At 46.7% G+C, this 19,672-nt stretch overlaps 1 protein-coding gene and 1 long non-coding RNA gene across 14 annotated transcripts in view; one reads left to right on the top strand and one right to left on the bottom strand.

Moving 5' to 3' along the window:
* The window catches only part of RREB1 (ras responsive element binding protein 1), a 177,377-nt gene that overhangs the window by 62,267 nt on the left and 95,438 nt on the right, over positions 1–19,672 (top strand). Inside the window, exon 1 of one of the 13 annotated variants that reach the window (XM_077886013.1) lies at positions 3,565–3,981. The exons of 9 other annotated variants lie outside the window; for them this stretch is intronic. The gene's annotated coding sequence lies outside the window, so the exon portion shown is untranslated. Of the gene's footprint in view, positions 1–3,564; positions 3,982–4,605; positions 4,628–6,322; positions 6,449–7,697; positions 7,720–19,672 lie in introns of those variants that run through there. 3 more of the 13 variants (XM_077886016.1, XM_077886011.1, XM_077886017.1) reach the window with 3 other exon arrangements.
* LOC144306591 (uncharacterized) lies at positions 2,384–9,522 on the bottom strand. Its single transcript, XR_013373675.1, has 2 exons — positions 9,296–9,522; positions 2,384–5,185 (listed from the first exon to the last, which is right to left on the bottom strand). It is a non-coding gene; the product is annotated as an uncharacterized LOC144306591 (long non-coding RNA).

Below are 19,672 nucleotides of genomic sequence, written 5' to 3'. Positions count from 1 at the left end.
GCTCCACGAGGACTTTCTGTTCCTTTATCTGTTTTTTCCATACGTGATGCCAAGCACTGACCACAGTGCCTGGCTCGTCCGGGTGCTCAAGCAGTGCTCACTGAACGAATGAACGAACGAGGCCAGGGTTGTGTTAGCCATATTCTAGGTGGAGGCAGTGAGGCCGGGAGTTATGGGACTTTGCCCGTAGGCACACACCAAGTTAAGAACAACTTTTTGCTCTTCACATCACAGATCTTTTTTTTTTTTTTTAACAGATCTTTTTTACACATGTAAAATTTAGGGAGTAATCAGATCTATGTCATGGGATTGTAGGGCATGATATAAAACACTATAAATACTTACCCAGCATCTGGCACAGCATAAACATTGGACAAGTGGCGTTGCTTTTGCTGTGTTTCAGATCTCTCCTCTGTGTATGGCTTCACTTTGGGTCAGGGTTGCCATACAGGTCACCAAAGCTGAAAATATGCTAGCCACTGAAAACTTTTAATTTTATTAATCGAATGTTCCTATCTCTGCTGTACTCTCTGTCAAGCCGTAACAAGTAGTAAAATTGCTGAAATCAGTTTAAATCTACCCCAGGCAAGTGGCTACTGACTAGCAAGAGTTGATTAAATTTTATTTGTATCTGCTTTGTTTCCAGTGAGAATTATTGTACTGGAAGGGGCCCGAGGGATCATGGGCCAGGGATTGCCCTCACCCTCCCTTAATTTACAGGTGAGGGACCTGAGGCCTGGAGAGATACAGGGGCAGGGCCGGGGGGACCCTGGGTCTTGCCTGTTAGGTTCTCTACAGTGTCAGAAACCCTGCCAAGTCCAGACGCCCAGAGGTTTTTCCTCGGTGGGACTGTCTGAATGCTTGTGTCAGAGCCACCGTTATTCCTGCTAAGGATGTTAGTGGGTAGATCCATCAAGAGCTGGTGATTTCTGAATCCCAGTACCATCTACACATTTCTCATTATAAAATGTTGATATTTACTGTAAATAGTTTCCTGTCACTCAGATGGCAAAGGAAATACTCCTAAGTCTTGAAAAATTGTGTTTCCCCATCAGATTTTTGTGATCTTGGTGCACATTGAATTCCTCCTCACCGTAGAAAATTCTAAATTAACACAAAGGAAGAAAAATCTAGTAAAGCACAAAGGAAAATAACGTAAAATTATTTACTCTTGTGAGTCAGAAGTAACAGGAGTGTATGTCCTTCTAGATGGTCTGTTGTGGATACACACACTGTGAAAATGGGATTCATTACATTTGTGGACAATAAAATGCCCATTTTTGCACATGCCTTTATAGCACTCTATTAAAAATTTAATGTGGGATGATCGTATTTGCTGATGTATTTAAATATTCCTTGACATGAAAATCCCATGATTTTGATGTGGCGTGATTTGCTGGGAGGGCCAAAGGCTAATGTTTTGGGTATTTTGCATTCCCTGGGCATCCACAGGGAATGTGGATGAGGAGGGAGGGGTATTTTCTTAGGTTAAACGAAACCAACCTAGAATCAAAAATTTTTACTGTATATTAATCAGGAGTTTGATTTATTCTAAAGAGGAAAACACAGAACAGAATAAAATATATTTTTTGATCAGTGCATGATCTGTCACCTTACTACTATAAACAAATTAGTCACTGATCAAAAACATATTGGGCAGTTGAAAAAAGCCTCCAAAGGGTCAGACTGTCTTCCATCCTATATCGGATGCTGGGTTGTGAATATTACATATGATGTAATTTACCTGGGTTGTTTTTTAATTGGGCATTTTGCTTTAATCGATGTCCTGTTATTTGAATATTTTTTTTTACATCAGCTGTTCCTAATCTTTTCCATTATAAGGACCTGTTTAAATGTAAAAACCTTTTCCAGAACAAGCACAATTTCAATTATACATTCTGTTGGCAGGCTTTGACAAAAAAAAAAATTCCTAAAAATAACACGGAATTTATCTTTAAATTTATCCATGGACTTTATCTTTATTAATTAATTACAAAAGCATCTTCGTGTACCAAGTAATAGTACATAGATGGGTACGATTTACTTAGTTTGTAGATGCCCGATGAGTGTGTGAATAAGTGGACCCCCTGAAATATTTCCCTGGAAACACCTGCCCTAGTGGAAGATAGTGCCTACATACGAATAACTGTAAGGTCTAATGTTAAGAAAATAACAAAGAGATCAGTCCTGAAGGGCAAGTGGGATTCTCTGACTCCAGGAACAGCTGTGTAGGTGGAAGACCTGGGGGCCATTCTGTGACAGGTTAGGAGGATGCTTTTTGTTCTGCTCTCTACTCAAGCTCCCAGGGGTGCCCACCCAACCTCATTGTCGTTATTTCAAAGGAAGGAATTGTTGTTGGAGGAGGAAACTGAATCAGAAACACTTCAGCAGACCTTATGGCATATCTCCCTTAGCCCTTTTAATTAATTTCATATGATCTATCAGAGGGAGCTGGATTTGTAGGCTTAGGTGACCAGCCAGGTTCTAAATCCAGCCCAGCCTTGATTATGGTTAAAGGAAAGATACTACACCTTATACTTAGGTTTTTCCGTCTGTAAAATGGGCAGGATCTCTTTCCTTTCTCATATTCTTAGCAGGTGACTTAATGATGCTCCCATTAGTATTTTCTTTCTTTTTAATCAGTAGAAGCAAACAGAAAAGCCTTTGTGAGGCTGGATGTTATGGTCCTTTCATATCAGGGAGAAGTTCCATAAAACTAGGGAAAGTCTGAGGATCCTGAAAGCTTCTTTAAGGCAGAGCAGCCGTCAGAGGAGCTGCCAGTGGAGTGAGACTTTGCTCAAAAACCTTCCATCTCCGTGCTCCCCACATTCTGTTTTCTTCTCTTTAAAATGAGGGTGTTAGTGGTTTAGTGATTGTTCGGGAGTGATGCCTCTTAAAACGCTATTCTTGGGCTCCGACAGCAAAGTCCTCGTGCTCCTTAACCCTCCAGATGCAGGTGGGAGAAGCAGCTGCCTCATTTCCGATGTCACTCTTTTCTGAAGGAAAATCATCCCAGTGTTTTTCTAGGAGTCAGGGCCAGGAGCAGGTATTCTGTTTCAGTTTTATGTGGCATCTGTGCATTTTCAAATAGGACGCATTGAATCTTTATTTCAAGCTTGTAGGTCCTTTTCAAGTTGCTCCAGGAAATCTTTGGGAGTGTCTTAGCAAGAGGGGGGGCACAGTCATCACATATCCGCTGAGCCTGGGAAAGAGCAGGATTGAGGAAGCTACTACCCAGAAAAGACCGTGCCATGTGGATTTTCTGCAAATAACGAAACTGAATTTTTACGGAGGCGGCAGGAAGACTTACTTTCGTTAAGTGGACTTGGTGAAAGGTGGCATGTGACCAGGGTCATCTGGCCTCAGTTACAAGGTTACGGCTGTCTGTACAATGGGACCAGCACCACCCCCCCTCCTGGTGCAGCCAGCCGCCTTGAGGCTTTCCCCGTGGTTACTTTGATGAACACTGACCTAACAAAGGTTTCCACGGAAAAAACCCTCCAAACATAATTTCCAGAATTCCAAAGCAGTCTTACCATTCTGATTCTATGGGAGGGCTGATTTGAAAGGGGACTGCCATCAGCGCCTTCTCTTATCTTTGTTTTATAGCTGTTAGGAATTATCTTTTTTTTAAAAAAAAAATGGAAATGAGTTATAAATTATATCTTAAGGATTTTAGTGTAGTTTCTTTTGAAGTGGTTTGCTTCAGGTTCCAATGACTTGGCAATACGGAGAGAAGAGTAACTGACCCTTTCGTAAGAGATGTTATTTGAGGAGGGGTTACACATGCACAGTCAACCTAGGAATGCGTAAGTCAGGTTTTCTCTGAACCTGACTTACTTTTTGAACAGGAGGAGAGATGATTTTTTAGGCATAATACTGTCTCTAAAGGCATTTAAATCTAGAAACAAAGGCTACATGTCTGTATTCAAAATGGATGGAGTCCTGAACCTGATGTTTTCAAGAGTGCCTTATTATCAGGTAGCTGGTAACAACACGTCATGAATCAAACCTGTTGTGTTTCCCACAGAATTTCATTAAAAAGGTTCCCATACCCCTTAGATGTGAGGGGGCAGTGAAACAGAAACTTGATAGAAATACTAGGGAGGGGGAAAGATAAAGCCACCGTGGCACCTGGGCCTCCTTTCACTTCCTTTCCTGACTCTGCCCCTTTGAGATGTCTTCAAGAAGATGGAGGAAGCTGCTTGCCGCTGGGGTCATCACCCTGGGTTGTGGCCCTCCTCTGGATTTGGGGGCGGGAGTGGCTCAGCCCCGAGAGTTCCTTCCCCAAAGCCCAGGGCTGGCGCTTCACACTCAGCCCTGTGTCCCCTGGGCTTTCTGGGAAGGCCCGGGACTTGGCGGGACTGAGAACGGGCCTTCCGGGGCCTTGCCTCCTGCTGCCCCCTAGGCCACCAGGAGCCGCCCTGCCTTCTAGAAGGGGTGCAGGCAGGGGGCAGTAGTTTGGAAGGCAGAGCAGAGGGCGGAGGGGCTGCAGGCAGTTGCCCGTGGTGAGTGGACCAGGCCTGCCGGGGTGGGGTGCAGAGCTTCTTGTCTGGCTGTTGGCTTGGTCTCTTCAGATTTTGGCTGAATTCAGTGAACATCTTCGATATTTTTATGGGTTGCAAATGTGAGTATGATGTGCCTGTACATTTTTGGGGTATTGAATAGACAATCAAACCGAGGAGCCAAAGGCTAGGACAGTTGTTTCACTGATTAACGGAGCGAGCAAGGGCCTAACTGGCCAAACTGGGAGTCATTTGCCCAAACTACTCCGGGCAATGAGTTTTGCTCAGTCTGCGAAAAAACATCACTTGGAGAGGTGCGGTATCGGATAAAGGAGCGGAAGGTTCGGGTTCTGCTTTCGTGGGCGCCTCTGTGATGCTGGGAGGAGAGGATGGGAGATGGGAGCCCCTTCTCTCAGCTGCCTGCCTGACTCCTCCTCTTCCTCTCCCGGGGCCCAGGAGCCTGGAGCTTCGGTTTTGAGAGCGCAGGGCCTGGTGTTACGCCCAGCGGTGGTATTTTAAAGCATTTCGCAGTAGTTTTTAGGATTATCAGTCATCACTTGCAGGGTTCCTTTTCATTTTCAAGGGCACCCAGTATAACCGTTTAGTCCCCTTTCAATGGCCCTCTTCACTCACTCAGGGCCCAGTCAGGAAGATTAATAATGTTCACTGATTTACTGTCGCTGCAAAAAAAGCATTAGTTAATTAGACGTTTACACCTCCGTCAGATGGCATTAGGACACCCTTTGTGCACTTTAACTCAAGGATGTTAAAGACCTAAATCTCGGAGCAAAAAGAAAAGAAAGAGAAAGGACAGGCACTTTTCCAGTTTAAGCTGCATGTTGGTCCATGTTAATTAGGCATTTGTCCCTGAGTCTGGAGGTGATAGAAATTGCCAGTTACTGCGGTATTTAACTGACATCAGACTCCCGTCCAAGTGATTCAGTTGGGCCCTGCCTTCTCTCTTAATTGGTGGGAAGGAAAACTCAGGCACACACCCAGGATAAGGAGGAAACTGTTACTTTTAACATTTAAAAATTTCATTCTGGAGGATCTTAAGAACACTTGTGTATTTTTTGTTGTCACTGTTAGCTATGCAGTGGAGCTTTTTAAAAACAGTAACAACAGAATCTCTTCCAAAAACCTCATCTACCCCAAATGATTAGGTTTTGTTAAGTCTTCAGTAAATGAAAGTTTAGTCACCGTTGTTATCCAAGGTCAAAAAGTTATCCAGGGCCCTTATAGATTTATAGATCTGTTTGGCACTGTTTTTTGTTTTTTGTTTTTTTTTTTTTTAAGACATTTAATCTGACAAAGACGGGCAGATCTTTGTCAATCCTACAAATTAATTTGTGGGTCATGGTGCCAAGCAGTATACATTTTAAAAAACCAACATTGGGTGGCCTTTTAAAAGGATGGTTTTGTAGGAGTAATTAGATGAAACATGCTCTTGGAAAAGATTTTTAAGCAACTTCTTCCTGGTTGCTGGGGAAGGTAATTCTCAGTGACAGGAGTTTAGTTTACCTTATTCATGAGCTCTGTAAAACAATTCCAAAAATAATGAAAAGATTTTTTTTTTCCTAACTAGGGGTAGCCTTATTTGACTTTAAACCTTCCTTGCTTTGTCTATGGTTTCTAGCCAAAAGTTCACACGTTTCAGAGCACTTCATTTTCAGTACTGAACTACTTTTTCGTGCGCTGAATGAATGCAATATGTTAACACTCCTGTCCGGCCCAGAATTGCTCGCTGCCCCTTTGGCCTGCCTGCCTGGTACTGGCTGAAAAGGTACCATTGTTTGTTCTGCAAACACTGGGTGATGTTTGTTTCCAAGGTGACTGGTTCTATTGCTGCCCTTTAAGCAAGGGGGGGATGGGGGAGAGAGAAAGTTGGCTTTAAACACCTGAGAGCATCCTGTTCTGGAGACAGTCTGTGTGTGTGTATGTGTGTAAGTTGAAATATTATTTTAACTGAATTAGTGGGAGAAAAGGGGATAATGTGGAAATGTGAGAAAAAGATTATCAGTAAGTTTCAAAAGATCAGTAAGTTCTGATACTTAACTCTGTACTTTAGAGCGAATGTCATGATAAGAAATGTTAGAATTAAAGGTCTGATCAGACATGAAATGAACCATTTTTACATTTCAAAAAGAATCCAGGGAAGAAAAAAATATTTTAGAGGATAATCATTGAAATGTTAATTTTATGTTTGCATGAAATAGATCTTCAGCTGTTATCTGTAAGCAGCTATTCGGATGAATCAGAGTGTAAGGAAAACTGGTTATTGACCAGGTAGGTAGGCCTTTGGAAACAAGTAAGAGAATGTGAGATATAAAGAGGCTGGTTTCAGTTTTCAGTTCTGTCCAAAAAAAAAATTTAGAAAAAATGTTAAATCGTTGAAGCTTGTGTCAAAAATCTTCCAAGAAGATAATAGACTGAAAAGCATCTTTGGTGGTATATATGGTTTATTCATCAGTGAGAAGTTCTTAGTTCAAATTAGAAGGAAAAGAAAATGATTCCTCCCTCCATGGTCCCCCACCCCCTCTTTTTTTGTTTTATGGTACATGGATGCTGTTAACAGAACTTTGCCTTTTCACTCCTATCGGATTTAGTACAGTTCATGCGCAGGTTTCAGTAAACATTAACTACTTTTATCAGGACGTGCAGTGTGCTGAATGGTTAGCAAAGAGAGTGTACTGCAAGAGACAGAGGAAAATGAGAGAGTCCAAGGTCATATGGATGTTGAATTTTTAGAGATCATTGAGAATTTAGGGGGAAGACATCCAGTTGCACGTTTTAAATACCCTCTCCTTAGGTGGGCCTACCGCAAGGCTAGCATTTGTGTACCAGGGTTCAAACAGGATTTATAAAGATGCTCCCTCTGCATGGCAGCCAGTGATTCTTAAACGTTTTTACTTTCATTTAAAAAAAAGGAGGGGGGGATCTCAGCTTTCTCCAGGACTGCTAGAATTCTAGGACGAGAGTGTTTCAAGGTCCCAGCAGCGAAGGACTGTAACATTTATCACAGTGACTCTTAAGATCTCTTTCGATTTCATGGGGGTTTCTTTTTTTTGTCCCCCCTTTCTCAGAGCTCATTTGGGACTGATTGCCCTCCCCTAGATAAGCAGTCTGGTCCCCGGAGTTGGCACATTAAGCCCTAAAAGGAGGGCTCGGGTGAAATGCTGCCAAATAGAGATCCAGCACTGTCTTCAGAAGGCCTGTAGGACCCTAAAGCTCCGGGCTCCCCGCGCCCTTTCCAAGCACGGGGGCGGGACTCGTGCCCCCCTCGGCACGGCTGCCCCTCGTCCTCCCGGCCCGGTGTGGCGCGCGGGCTGCGGCGGCTCAGGCTCGCCCCGGCGGGGTCGCTGCCCGGGGGTCCCCGCGTCCGCCCCGCCGCCCGCGGAGCCCGGCTTCGGCGTGGGGCTGCGAGGGGAAGGCCTGCCCCGCCGCCCACGGACGCAGGGCCGTGCATGCACGCCGGGGCCGTGGGTCCTGCAGCCGGGGCGGTGCAGCCGGGGGCCGGGGGCGGTGCAGCCGGGCGGGGGGGCGTGCGGCCGGGGGGGGGGGGGGGGGGCATGCAGCCGGGGGACCGGGGGTCGTGCAGCTGGGGGCCGGGGGCCGTGCAACCGCGTGGGGGGGGGGGGCATGCAGCCAGGGGACCGGGGGTCGTGCAGCTGGGGGCCGTACAACTGGGGATCCGGGGGGGGGGGCATGCAGCCGGGGGACCGGGGTCGTGCAGCCGGGGGGGGGGGGCATGCAGCCGGGGGACCGGAGGTCGTGCAGCTGGGGGCCGGGGGCCGTGCAACCGCGTGGGGGGGGGGGCATGCAGCCAGGGGACCGGGGGTCGTGCAGCTGGGGGCCGTACAACTGGGGATCCGGGGGGGGGGCATGCAGCCGGGGGACCGGGGTCGTGCAGCCGGGGGCTGGGGGCCGTGCAGCCGGGGGGGGGGGCATGCAGCCGGGGGACCGGAGGTCGTGCAGCTGGGAGCCGTACAACCGGGGATCCGGATATCGTGCAGCCGGGGGCCGTGCAGCCGGGGGAGCCGGGGGTCGGCTGCTCTCCCGGGGCGGCGCGGGGCCGTGCGGGAGGGCGGCCAGGCGGGGAGGGGCCTGCGGGGACGGGCCGGCGGAAGGCAGCCCGGGCACGCCGCCCCTTCCCTTGGAGGACGAGCCTTTGTGCTCCGGGGAAGCCGCCTCAGCCGGAGCGTGTCCGCCGTGGTCCCGGGCACCCGCCCGCGCCCTTCCCGCCGGCGCGGCGGGGGATGCGGGGCCCGGGGATGCGGGGCCCGGCCGGGGCCCCTCGGGCCGCCCGCCCCCTCGGCGCCCCGCTGGGCGGCCCTGTGAGTGGGCAGCGGGGCCGTCAGTCAGGGAGGCCGGCGCCGATTGGCCTGCGGCCGGCGGGGGCGGGCTGGGGGCGGGGCCAGGCCCTCCCGGGGGGCGGGGCTCCCCCCCTCCCCCTCCCGCTTCCAAGAAGACCTTGACGCGCTCTCCTCGCAGCCCGGCCGGGGCAGCAATTTAATGAACAACCAGACATCTTCAAAGAGCCCGTTTAGTAACCGAGCTCGTTTTTGAAAAGTGAATTCCTCTCAGGAAGAGATTAGAAAGTGTGTGCGTTCCGTGCGAAGTCCTCTCTCTCTCTCTCTCTCTCTCCCTCCATCCCCCTTTTTTTGGCTCACTTGGGGCCACTTAGCCTGTGGCCACTTGAAGTTTCCAGAACCTGTGCACGGGCTGAGCTGGCCCATTTGCATTCTGTACTTATTTCCCCGCACAAGCCCACCTTAACGCGTCTGGTTTACCTGGTGGCTACTTTCAAACGGAGGCATGGAGCTGGAGAATGAGCTGCAGACCTAGAGCTGGGCCGAGGACTCCGGCAGGGGGAGGACAGCGGCCCTGGGGTCGCTGAGCCTGCAGACAGGACGGCTCCGCCCCGCTGGGTGTGGGGCCACTGTGGTCTGCAGTGTGACCTGCCTTCTGAGACCTCCTGAGATGGAGGTGCAGGGGCAAACACGAGCCAGCGGGGACAAGGGGCTGCAGGTTTTAATGCTCAGACCTCCCTGCACTTGTGATCGTGGGGTGCGCCCCCCTTTCTCCTTCTCCCTTCATAATCAGCCTGTTGATAGTAACAAGGCCATTCAGCTGGGATGCAGTTTCTTGATGTTCTTTCTGGACTTGAAGGGCATGACCACTGAGGACAACAGGTGGTTTGGTGACCATCAACCCTACTTTTGATGGCGGAAGGCCGCGTGCCACTGAGGCGCCCTGAGCTGGCACAGTGGATGATGCACATGGCCCCTGCCTGTTCCTCTGTCATGTGGCTGAGCGAAGCCTGTAGTGGCCAGCTCACCGGATCGGGGGCACTGCCGCCCCCATGCCCCCGCGACATGGAGTACCTAGTGACTTACATCGCTCAGACTACTTTGTGACCTGTCTCATGTTTGGTGCGTCACCTTTGGTGACACTCTGCTAGTCCGCAGCATCCAAAACTGAATTTAAAAAAAAAATTATTATCTTTAGATTTTATTTATTTATGCATGAGAGAGACAGAGGCTGAGACACAGGCAGAGGGAGAAGCAGGCTCCATTCAGGGAGCCCGATGTGGGACTCGATCCCGGGACCCCAGGGTCACTGGCTTCCCCAAAACAGTGATTCTTAAACTGGAGGGAAAACTTTTCCCTAATGCACTGGGGTCGCTGGGACTTGGGAGTGCCAGGGCCTACCCGCAACAGGTCTGTGATAAGGCTGGGGCTTGAGGCCTTTCGAAAAGCTTCCTTGGGGGACACCTGGGTGGCTCAGTGGTTGAGCATCTGCCTTTAGTTCAGGGCGTGGTCCTGGGGTCCCAGGATTGAGTCCCACATTGGGCTCCTCACAGGGAGCCTACTTCTCCCTCTGCCTGTGTCTCTGCTTCTCTCTCATGAATAAATAAATAAAATCTTAAGAAAAGAAAAGCTTCCCGGGGACTCTAATGAACAGCCCTCATAATTAGCATTCAAAACTGTATTTATAAACACGTTGCTTTTATATTTATGGCTGATGAGACAAATGAATATGTTTGAGCCACTGGGAATTTAAAAAAAAAAAGTAAAATTAGGAAATGATATGTAAACCTTGAAATTCTCCCATCTAATGCTCGGGCTTGTTGCATCCCTGAATTTCCGATTAAGGTAGGTATTGTGGTACCTGTGCTAGAACCCTGATAGGCCATCTGCACTGGCTGGTGTAAATGCTACTAATTAATTTTTTAAGAACTTGGCACTCTGACAATCATCGGGGATGCTGAGTAGCTGGTACCAGATGTTTCTTTTGTTAAGGCCATGGAGAGGTAATGTCACAGGGAACAGGGCTGTGGACCTTTAATACCGTGGTGTGAGGCTGTGGATTTTGGGGATGCTGAATATTTTCTTTAAAAAGGGTGGGGGAGGACGTACAGTCTGGTTTCTCCTCGGTCTTCCCCCACCCCCAGCTCTAGTAGATTATCTTATGTAGAAGTGTTTACTCAATTATCATCAGGCCCAGCTCTTTTTAGAAGAGAGTAAATGGTACTTTATCTAGACCCTCTTGGTCCCCATTTTGCCACAGCTGAAGGGACAGCCTGTGCCTCTAACTGAATTCAGTCCTTTCTTCAGTCTTTTAACTGTGGAACAACAGGAAAGTCGGCCGCTCATCATTTCGTGTGCAGACTTTACAGCCTCTGAACAGCCTCTGCTTACGCAGTTCATGAATGCACCATTTGTTGTTTCGAGCACAACTGTTAGATACAACTGGCTTTGCAGCCCACTCTGCCTGAGATCAGAGTACATCACTGTGGCCTCCCCCCCCCCTTTCTTTCCTCTTTTTTTTTTTTTCCTGCATAAGCCAGATTTTTGCTTTAAATACCACCATTTTGTCCACAGTACCATTTCTTTGACCCAACTTATATTTTCCAAATGTAAGTTTCAGGAGTAAGGTTTAATTTGCTCAGGCTGTTAGTATAGAGGTTCTGAATAAGTGCTAGTGTTTTTTTACTTTATTAAAGGAGGAGGTTCTTTTTGTGGCGTGGTTTTGCATATACGGTTTTTTTTTTTTTTTTTTAATAATCTCAAAGGACCATCCATGTCACTTTGAAATTTTATTCTAAATTGCCTTGAAGTTAGAAAGTTTAGGTTTTTCCTAGGTCATCTTATTTCCTTGTTTTTAAGCTTTATATACAATTTCTTTGTCAGCAGGGATTGCCTTCAGTTTAGAATTTAAGAGGAGCTGTCAAAACCAAGCTCTATAGTGTGGTTTTTAGAATATTTGAATATCATCTTTTCAAATAATTATCATTATTTTCTCCTCTTGAAGCTGGGTCCCATCCAAAAAAGATACCATTAATGTTAAAATTTTCATTTTTGTTTTCTCTCACATATGCATTCTTTGGCCTTATAATTATATAGGTGTCATATGTATGTCGTGTATATACTTATGTTGACATTATGCTTTCTTTGCATTTTATTTAATTGTATTTTCGTTAAAAATGTATATTTACATGTTTTTCTGCTTTGCTTTACGTATTTAACAACTGGGCCAAATTGTTACTTCTGACTGCTGTTAGGCCCTGCTCTGGCTGGCTGAGATAGATTTCTGTTAAAATAGCAAACATCCTACAGCAATGAGGTCCACAAGCCTCTGCATCCTGGAGCTTCCAAAAATGAAAGTCATTTGCTGAATATGAAGCAGCTTTCTGTAGTTGAATTTTAAAGTAGACATTTAGGTTTCAAGGAATATATTTAGTTGTTGCCTTTCAAAGAGGTTATAGAGGCCCAGGATCGAATTGGTGTTTTTGTTAGAATTGAGACCCACAAAAGTGTCTAGGGGAAAAAGCATGGTAATGTTTTGTGAGATTCATGCTTTCCTTTTCATCTCACTATCTAGAGAGGGGAGATCTGTCTCCTTGTGAAGATTAAGTCTGCCACCTGAAGAGTCCTTATGGTCAGTGGATGGAAAGGCTAAGCAGTTACAAGTTCTGGGGAAAACAAGCTCCGGGGTTTCACTGCTTTCAAGAGCAGTTCCCTTAACTTCTAGAGCACTTTCCATTCGCCGTCCTGCAATTTTCCAGCTTGGTTTTGATCTGCACCTTTAAGCTAGGTAAACCCTCATTGGACTTTTCTCCCTGTAGTTTCTTGACTGCCTTTCTCATATGATTAATACGTATGTTGCTTCAAATGGCATTTGAAACATCACCAGGTATTTTCACCAGGTAGAAACTGCTTTTCCTGTGTCAAAACAACCAGTGTGGCTTAGTTGATGCTTCTGTTGCTAAGCAGGTAAATTTCTGGTCTGCAGGCTGTCAGATTAACCCTGTAAATGCCTAATGTCAAGCAAAAAACAAGAAGAGGAAAAAATCTTAACTAGGTGATGCTTCTCTCCCTTACGTGCGGCTTTGTTCAAGTGCATGACATCTGGGCCTCGCTCACCCCAGCCGTCCACTCACAGGTTGTCAAGGGACCCGGCCTCAATATTTTGTATTTTTGAGGGGAGGAGGCGAAGTAGGAGGTGGAGAAGGCTGGAAAGTTGGGTAGTATCCAGGGGGATGACAGCCCCCGGAGGAGCTGGTTGTGAAGACGTCATACCATGTGATAAAAGTATGGGTTTCAATCCAGTCAGTAGTGGCTTTAGCCTTTTTCTTTGGGACTTTTCTCAGCATGTCTGCCTTAAATTGTAGTATGGTTGTGGGGAAAAGAAGAGGGAAGAAAGGGGTTGCTGTTTGCATCCTTTTGCCAGAAAGGAGTTAACAGTACATACCGCAGAACAGGTTGGGCAAGACTGTTAAAGCCAGTGATGAAGCCTCTCCCCCTCCCTCCCTCCCTCCCTCCCTCCCTCCCTCCCTCCCTCTCTCCTTCCTTCTTTCTCTCTCTCTCTCTCTCTCTCTTTCCTCCCCTGTTCTCCCTTTCCTCTCCCAGGACTCTAAAACATCTTCAGATGATCCCCCGCTCCCCCCAGCCCCTCCCCATTTCAGTGTCTGGCTTTCCCTCTCCAGGGCAGAGCATTTGATGTGATGAAAATACTTTGTGGAGATGAGGAGCCTGTGGGAGAGGCCTCAGCCATGCCAGCTGTTTCTCGAGAAATCGATGGCCCGCTTGTCTGTGCCCTTCACCATGTAACATAGGCCCCATTCAGCAGAGACATTCTTCTGCGTGCATTTACGCCTCTGTGGGACTGCGGGGTGGGCGGCCTGTGGGGGGCGAGGGGGGCTGGGGGTCGAGGTCGGAGTGGAGATGTGGAGGGCAGTGAGGGAGAGTCCCTGGGCTCTGAGTGCCAGGAAGTCATGAGACATTGCTCCTTGGAGCATCTGAAGTTTGCTTGGACTCAGGATGGGATAGCTTGTGGCCATAAATGCAGAGAAGCCGAGCTCTCGAAAGGCCCGTTCTGGTCTGATATAAGTTCTGCGTGGTGTTTGTATGTGATCCCTCCGTAAACATACCATATATAGTCATGCTGGAGCTCACTATAACACGCATCGCAGGGGAACGGCTCCTAATGCACAGATCCTCGGGCACTTAGAAGCAGGCTCAGGCTATTTCTGGTGTGTCATGGCTTTTTCTTTTTTCTTTTTTTTTTTTTTTTCTTATTTGGAGGGAGGAGGAAGGGAGCTTTCTTCCTTCTTCACACTGTTTGAAACATGTTTCTGATCCTAGTGCGTCTGGCACTCTGAAAACTAAAGAAACTGCCCTGTCATGTGAGGAGAAGCTGAATTCTCTTCGTACATCTGTTTCAGGATAAAAACCTGGCTTTTCTTCGTATCTTTAACACCACACACGTTTTGTGTTTTACGGTCCCCGGTCTTCAGCTGTTTGTTTTTGGAGCATCTTTTAGCACCGTGCGCGAGGGGAGCCCATCCTCTGTAACGTGTTGCTGGGGACTGAGGGGGGGCAGAGGAGAAGGTGCTTTTGTGCACCCCGGTTTCCTGTCTGGATCCTCCCCGAGCTGTGCTCCTGTGTTTGTGACGCTGCTGCACGCTCGGATCGCCAGGGCAGAGCACACACTTCTCTGCAGAGCTCATGGCAGCGGCTCTCCGCTTGGCAGGGTCTGTGGAGCAGAGCACAGAGGAGACGGCAATAAGGGAGAAATGCAGTGGGTCTATTTTTTTGTTTTGCTTCCCCCCCCCCTTGGCATACCTAGGATACAGCCCTTCAGCTTGTCGAAGTGAGCAGTGGGAGGCATTTGTGGTTCAGATAAAGAGACCTCTTCCTTTTCCTCTTATTCTCTTGTCCTTCCTTCCAAAGGCTATTGCTTTTCTTCCCAGGCCACATGTATAGATAGCCCTGGAAAGAATGGTGTTTTGCAATGCTGGAATATTTGGGTCTCATGTGGAAAGAGACAAGATGGGCACTTTCTTTGCCTTGTTTTCTGTCATTGGCCTCATCACAGTGAATTATATCTGCCCGTGTGACAGTTAATTGTACCATCCTTCCCGTTTCTTAAGCTGATAAGCCCCTTTCTGTCTGTCTCCATCAAGCCTCTTTGTTTGAGAAGTTCCTAATGCAGTAGAGGAACAAAGTGACAGTTTTCTTATTTACTGAAGTCTCTAAAGCACATTCATTATGCTCTTTATCAAATCTTTTTTTTAGAACTTTATTCCTTCAACTTACATAATTGAATTGTTCCAAGTAGGACAAGTGACTGATAAATTAAAACTTCCTTAAAAAAAAATCAGTGAGTCCAGAAAAAATTTTTTAAATTTTTTTTTAAGGCTATGTGTATTTATTTCAAACTATTAACTGTGCTTGGTAGATTGTATTCAGAGTAAGACACAGGTTTTGCCAGAGTACCAGTCGGCCGTAGGGAAACAGCACTGGATTAGCTAGCTAGTATTCAGTCGACTTAAAAGTAATGTATCCCTTATGTGGAGGTCACTTATTTGATTTTTTTTTTTTTTTTTTTTAATTCATGAGAGACACAGAGAGAGGCACAGACATTGGCAGATGGAGAAGCAGGCTCCCTGGGGGGAGCCCGATGCGGAACTCGATCCCAGGACCCTGGGTTCACAACCTGAACCAAAGGCAGATGCTCATCCACCAAGCCACCCAGGCGTCCCTTATTTGACATTCTTAAGTCCAAAATATACAGCTTATGAGTGAGGGAGAACAAGCAGGGTGTGTGGTTTGGGGAGGGAGGATGCTATGCAAAATGAAACTTTCAAAGCCATGCGGGTGTAGGAAGCCTTGGTACTAACACTCCTACCCTTGAATCATGATGATCCTCTAGGCCTGCACCATAGCATCATTTATTCCTAATGTAAATATGGCCCGGAACACCCTGTCTCCCATTTTCTCCCATTTTCAAGTCAGGAACAAATTTTCCTAGCACCAGGAAAGAAGAATGCCAGCAAAGGGGCAGAAGAAGTCCAACAGCATGGCTGGGTCACGCTGGGCTTCATAAACAGAGGAGAGTCCTCTCTGTTGCTTCTTACGACGACGTGTACATCCACAATGATCTCAATAAAAATTTCAGTTGAAGAAGAGCATGGCTGACTGAGGCCGTGTGGTAGAAGCAGAATTGAAATAGGAGGGATGTTACGCTGGTTTCCGAAGGCACCTTGTGTAATGGTTGTTCACTGTAATGATCCTGAGTCATCGTCCAGAAGAGTTAGATTAATCATGTGTTGATTCACCATGCTCCGCTTAAGGAGATGGGGAAGTTTGAAAGATACTTCAGAGTGATTTACACCAGGAGTTTTATATGGAAAATTAATTTCTGAATACTACCCCCCCCCACAACCCCCCGTAGTGACGCGCAGCTGCTTTATGAGTTAACGTGAAGTGTTAGAATTAATCTTCTAGTATATTCGTGGATATACTAAAATAGTATTTTGCCTGAATGTGGGAAGGGGGAGAGATACATTAACAGAATCAGATGATGTCCAAGTACTGTGACTAGGTTGTTCATCTGTATTACTAATGTGAGTAGTTGTTCTTTTGTATTTTTAGCTGGAATAATAGAGAAAATGTCCTGGATTTTTTTTTTTTTTAAGATTTTGTTTATTCATTCATTAGAGACACACACAGAGAGAGAGAGAGAGAGAGAGAGAGAGAGAGAGAGAGGCAGGGACACAGGCAGAGGGAGAAGCAGGCTCCATTCAGGAGCCCGATGTGGGACCCGATCCCAGGTCTCCAGGACCACACCCCTGGCCAAAGGCAGGCACTAAACTGCTGAGCCACCCCTAGGTCCTGGATTTTTAAAAGACCCTCTATCTGGTGGGTACCAGAGCTGTCCTAAGTGCCTGGGGGGACACCTACATAGTCTCTTTAAAAAGGAGCTCCAATCACTTTTTTGTCCATTTTTATGAGTTTGCCTTTGTTTTATTCATTAGTCTTCCACAGGTCATGTCTGTGCTCAGAATTGATCATGTCACTTGGGAGTAGCGTCTGCATGACTTTTTTGGCCAGGAGCAGCAGTCTCCTAATTTGAAAAACTAAATGCTCACTTGCCAGCGATTATCCCATCTTTTATTAGATTATTTGTTGATTTCCTTCCTCTCCACAGCTCCATTTTGCAGATGGAGACTACCGTGGCACCCCATGGTGGTAGACCAAAAAATCTCTCCTGGCATTGGCATTGTTAAGAAAGAATTTGGGGGACATTTTCATGGAAATCCCAGAAATGAAAGCCCCCACCCCCACCCCCCACAGCTAATACCTAGTAATGGTTCTCAAGCATTTTGATTTTTATCTGCATGTGGCATGTTGCCAGGGTCTCAATTTTAATAATCACACTCCTAAGTACATTTAAATTAGCTTCTAATAGTAGTATATCTGTTTTAGTCTTTTGTGCATTTAGATGCGCTGTAATGCAGTTAACCTGACTGAGGTTGGTATAAACTTCTCTGCTTCTGAATCCGGTCAGTTTCATGATTTTTTATTTTGCTAAGAGAAATTATTCCCTTTGAAAATGTAATTAGTTTTGTAATTTGGTCTTCGGAGTGTCCCTGGAAACTCTGCCTCCTGATTGCCATGCTGAAGGTGGAAAATATTCTCTTCTGGGTAGACGTTTGTGACTCCTGTCAGGGAAGGGAAATAAATGTACATGAACTGCGAATAATAAGAATGAGTTCTCTGGATGTCAGGCTCTGACAGCAGATGGAAAAGTAATAAAAACCGTTACTTCCCAGGAAGCAAGGAGCAGGTCTTGGTGCTGACTTTTTGGGGTGGGGAACAGCTCAGGACCGCTGTGGGGCACAGGTTGTGCCTTGTCCTGTGTGATAGAACCTGTGAAACCACCCGGACATACCTTGCGGGGCTTACTTGGAGATGATGGGCTCACAGCATCCCCCGAGTGGGCGGGCCTCAAGGACAACTGTTGAGAGATTGGGATGATGGAGCTGGAGGTGCTGGGGAGGGAAACACCCAGGCATAGATTGGAACAGCTGCTGGCTGCCTGGAGATCAGCCTCCATGAATCGCAGGCTCACAGAACTCATCTGTGGGGCTGGAGGCTGACCGTGAAGAAGGAAGGGGACAGTTTTCACTTAATAAGTATCGTGATGCCTCCAGAGCACTTTAATGGCATAACAGAAATTGGGGCACTTATTAGCATCTCAGTCCATAACCTTCATTGTTTGTCTAAAAGCTTCCCTCCCACCCACCCACCCCCCACATAATCCTAATCTTTTATTGAAAATAAACACTGGGGGTCTGCTTTAAAAGCTGACTAAAATGGCTTTTATTGGCCATCGAGTTATTTATAAGGCTTGGGTGGGGTGTGGTTGGGGAGACCCAAAGAGAAGAATTTGATCAATTGATTTAAGGTTGTTGGGTGATTGAAATGTTACTTGATTGCTGGTCTTATCCAGGATTTTGAGATTTCAAGGAAAAGTGGACAATGCCTGCTTTTATCCGAGGGATTTGAGCAGTCATATGATCAGCAAACCAGCACCCCCACCCCCTACCCTGGGAGCAGGAAGCAGCAGTCTCCCAGCCCATGAGAGGGACCTGCAGGGCAGGGCGCGCGGGATGTGCTGGTTGGGGAGTCTTCTAGCCAAGAGTGGTTTGGGTCATGGCCTAGGTGTATGTAAAAGTTGCACACTGCAGGGACATGCATTTTATAGCCTAAGATTTCTTGGGATGCCAACTGGAGAGGCAGCCGCGGTGAGAGCAGAGGGGGGAGACAGCTCTGCTGCTGAGCACACTGTAGTTCCCTTGCATTCAGGGGAAGGTGGCCCCCAGCCTGGGGCAGCAGGATTGGGAGGACCATCTTGTTAAGCAAATAAATTCCTCACGCGGGGACAACGTGTAGAAGTCTGCAACCACAAACCTCTCTGGGCAGAAGTAAATGGAAAGGGCCTTTTGGCTATATGAAGCATAGTGTTTATGAACCCTAGGAGAAATAAACTGAGCGAGTTAGACTGCAAAAGTCCCATGCGATCGCTTTTATATGGCTTTCATTCTATTCTGTTTCTCTTATAGATGCACACACAGTAACTCTGATTTGAGGACATAGTGGCAGCATCATAAAATCAGTTCTAGGGCGTTTCCTGGGGTCTTCCAGGACAGTACTAGCAAGATGGGATGCTGACTTCCTTTAGTTCTGTGATGATCATTAATAAATCCACCTGTTATCCAATGACACATTATTCCTGTTCTCTCCAGTGTCTTGGGAGAGTGTCCTCCAGTGTTGGCTCCTTAATGAAAAGTGAAGAAGTAACCCTGTTTTGTGGGGTATATGTGAGACTGTTGGTTTCTCTAATGTCTTAAACATAATATGTCATGGTTTTTTTTTTTTAGAGAGATGTCTAAGTTTTCAGGTTTTCATATTTTAAAATGACTTTTTCAGATCTCCTCAAAGAATGGAAAGAGAAAAAGAAATCCATTCACCCAAAAAAAAAGAGTTTGCTGAAGAGCTTTGAATGTTGGGGCATTTTTATTATTTTCAATTCTGATTTTACAGCCCAGTTATGTGACCAAATAAATTACATGAGTGTTTACCTCCTTTTTTTTTTTTCCCTCCATTTTGGCCACATGGAAGTACCTAAAGAGATGGAATGTGCCACACCCCGAGAATGAGGCACTCTAGGGGCCTCAGAACTTGAGAAGCCAAAAGTAGCAGGATCTGTTCATCTCCAGCTTAGCCTTTGCTAAGTGGGGAGCAGAGAGCCACTGAGCTCCTTCGGGATGAGTTTTAATATGTGTGTGTGCATATACCCAGGGGGGTTGCTCTCCT

Source organism: Canis aureus, chromosome 37, assembly GCF_053574225.1.
Source record: "Canis aureus isolate CA01 chromosome 37, VMU_Caureus_v.1.0, whole genome shotgun sequence".
Taxonomy (NCBI): Eukaryota; Metazoa; Chordata; class Mammalia; order Carnivora; family Canidae; genus Canis; species Canis aureus.
The sequence above is the reverse complement of the archived record's forward strand: the minus strand, read 5'-3'. Positions and strand labels throughout refer to the sequence as shown.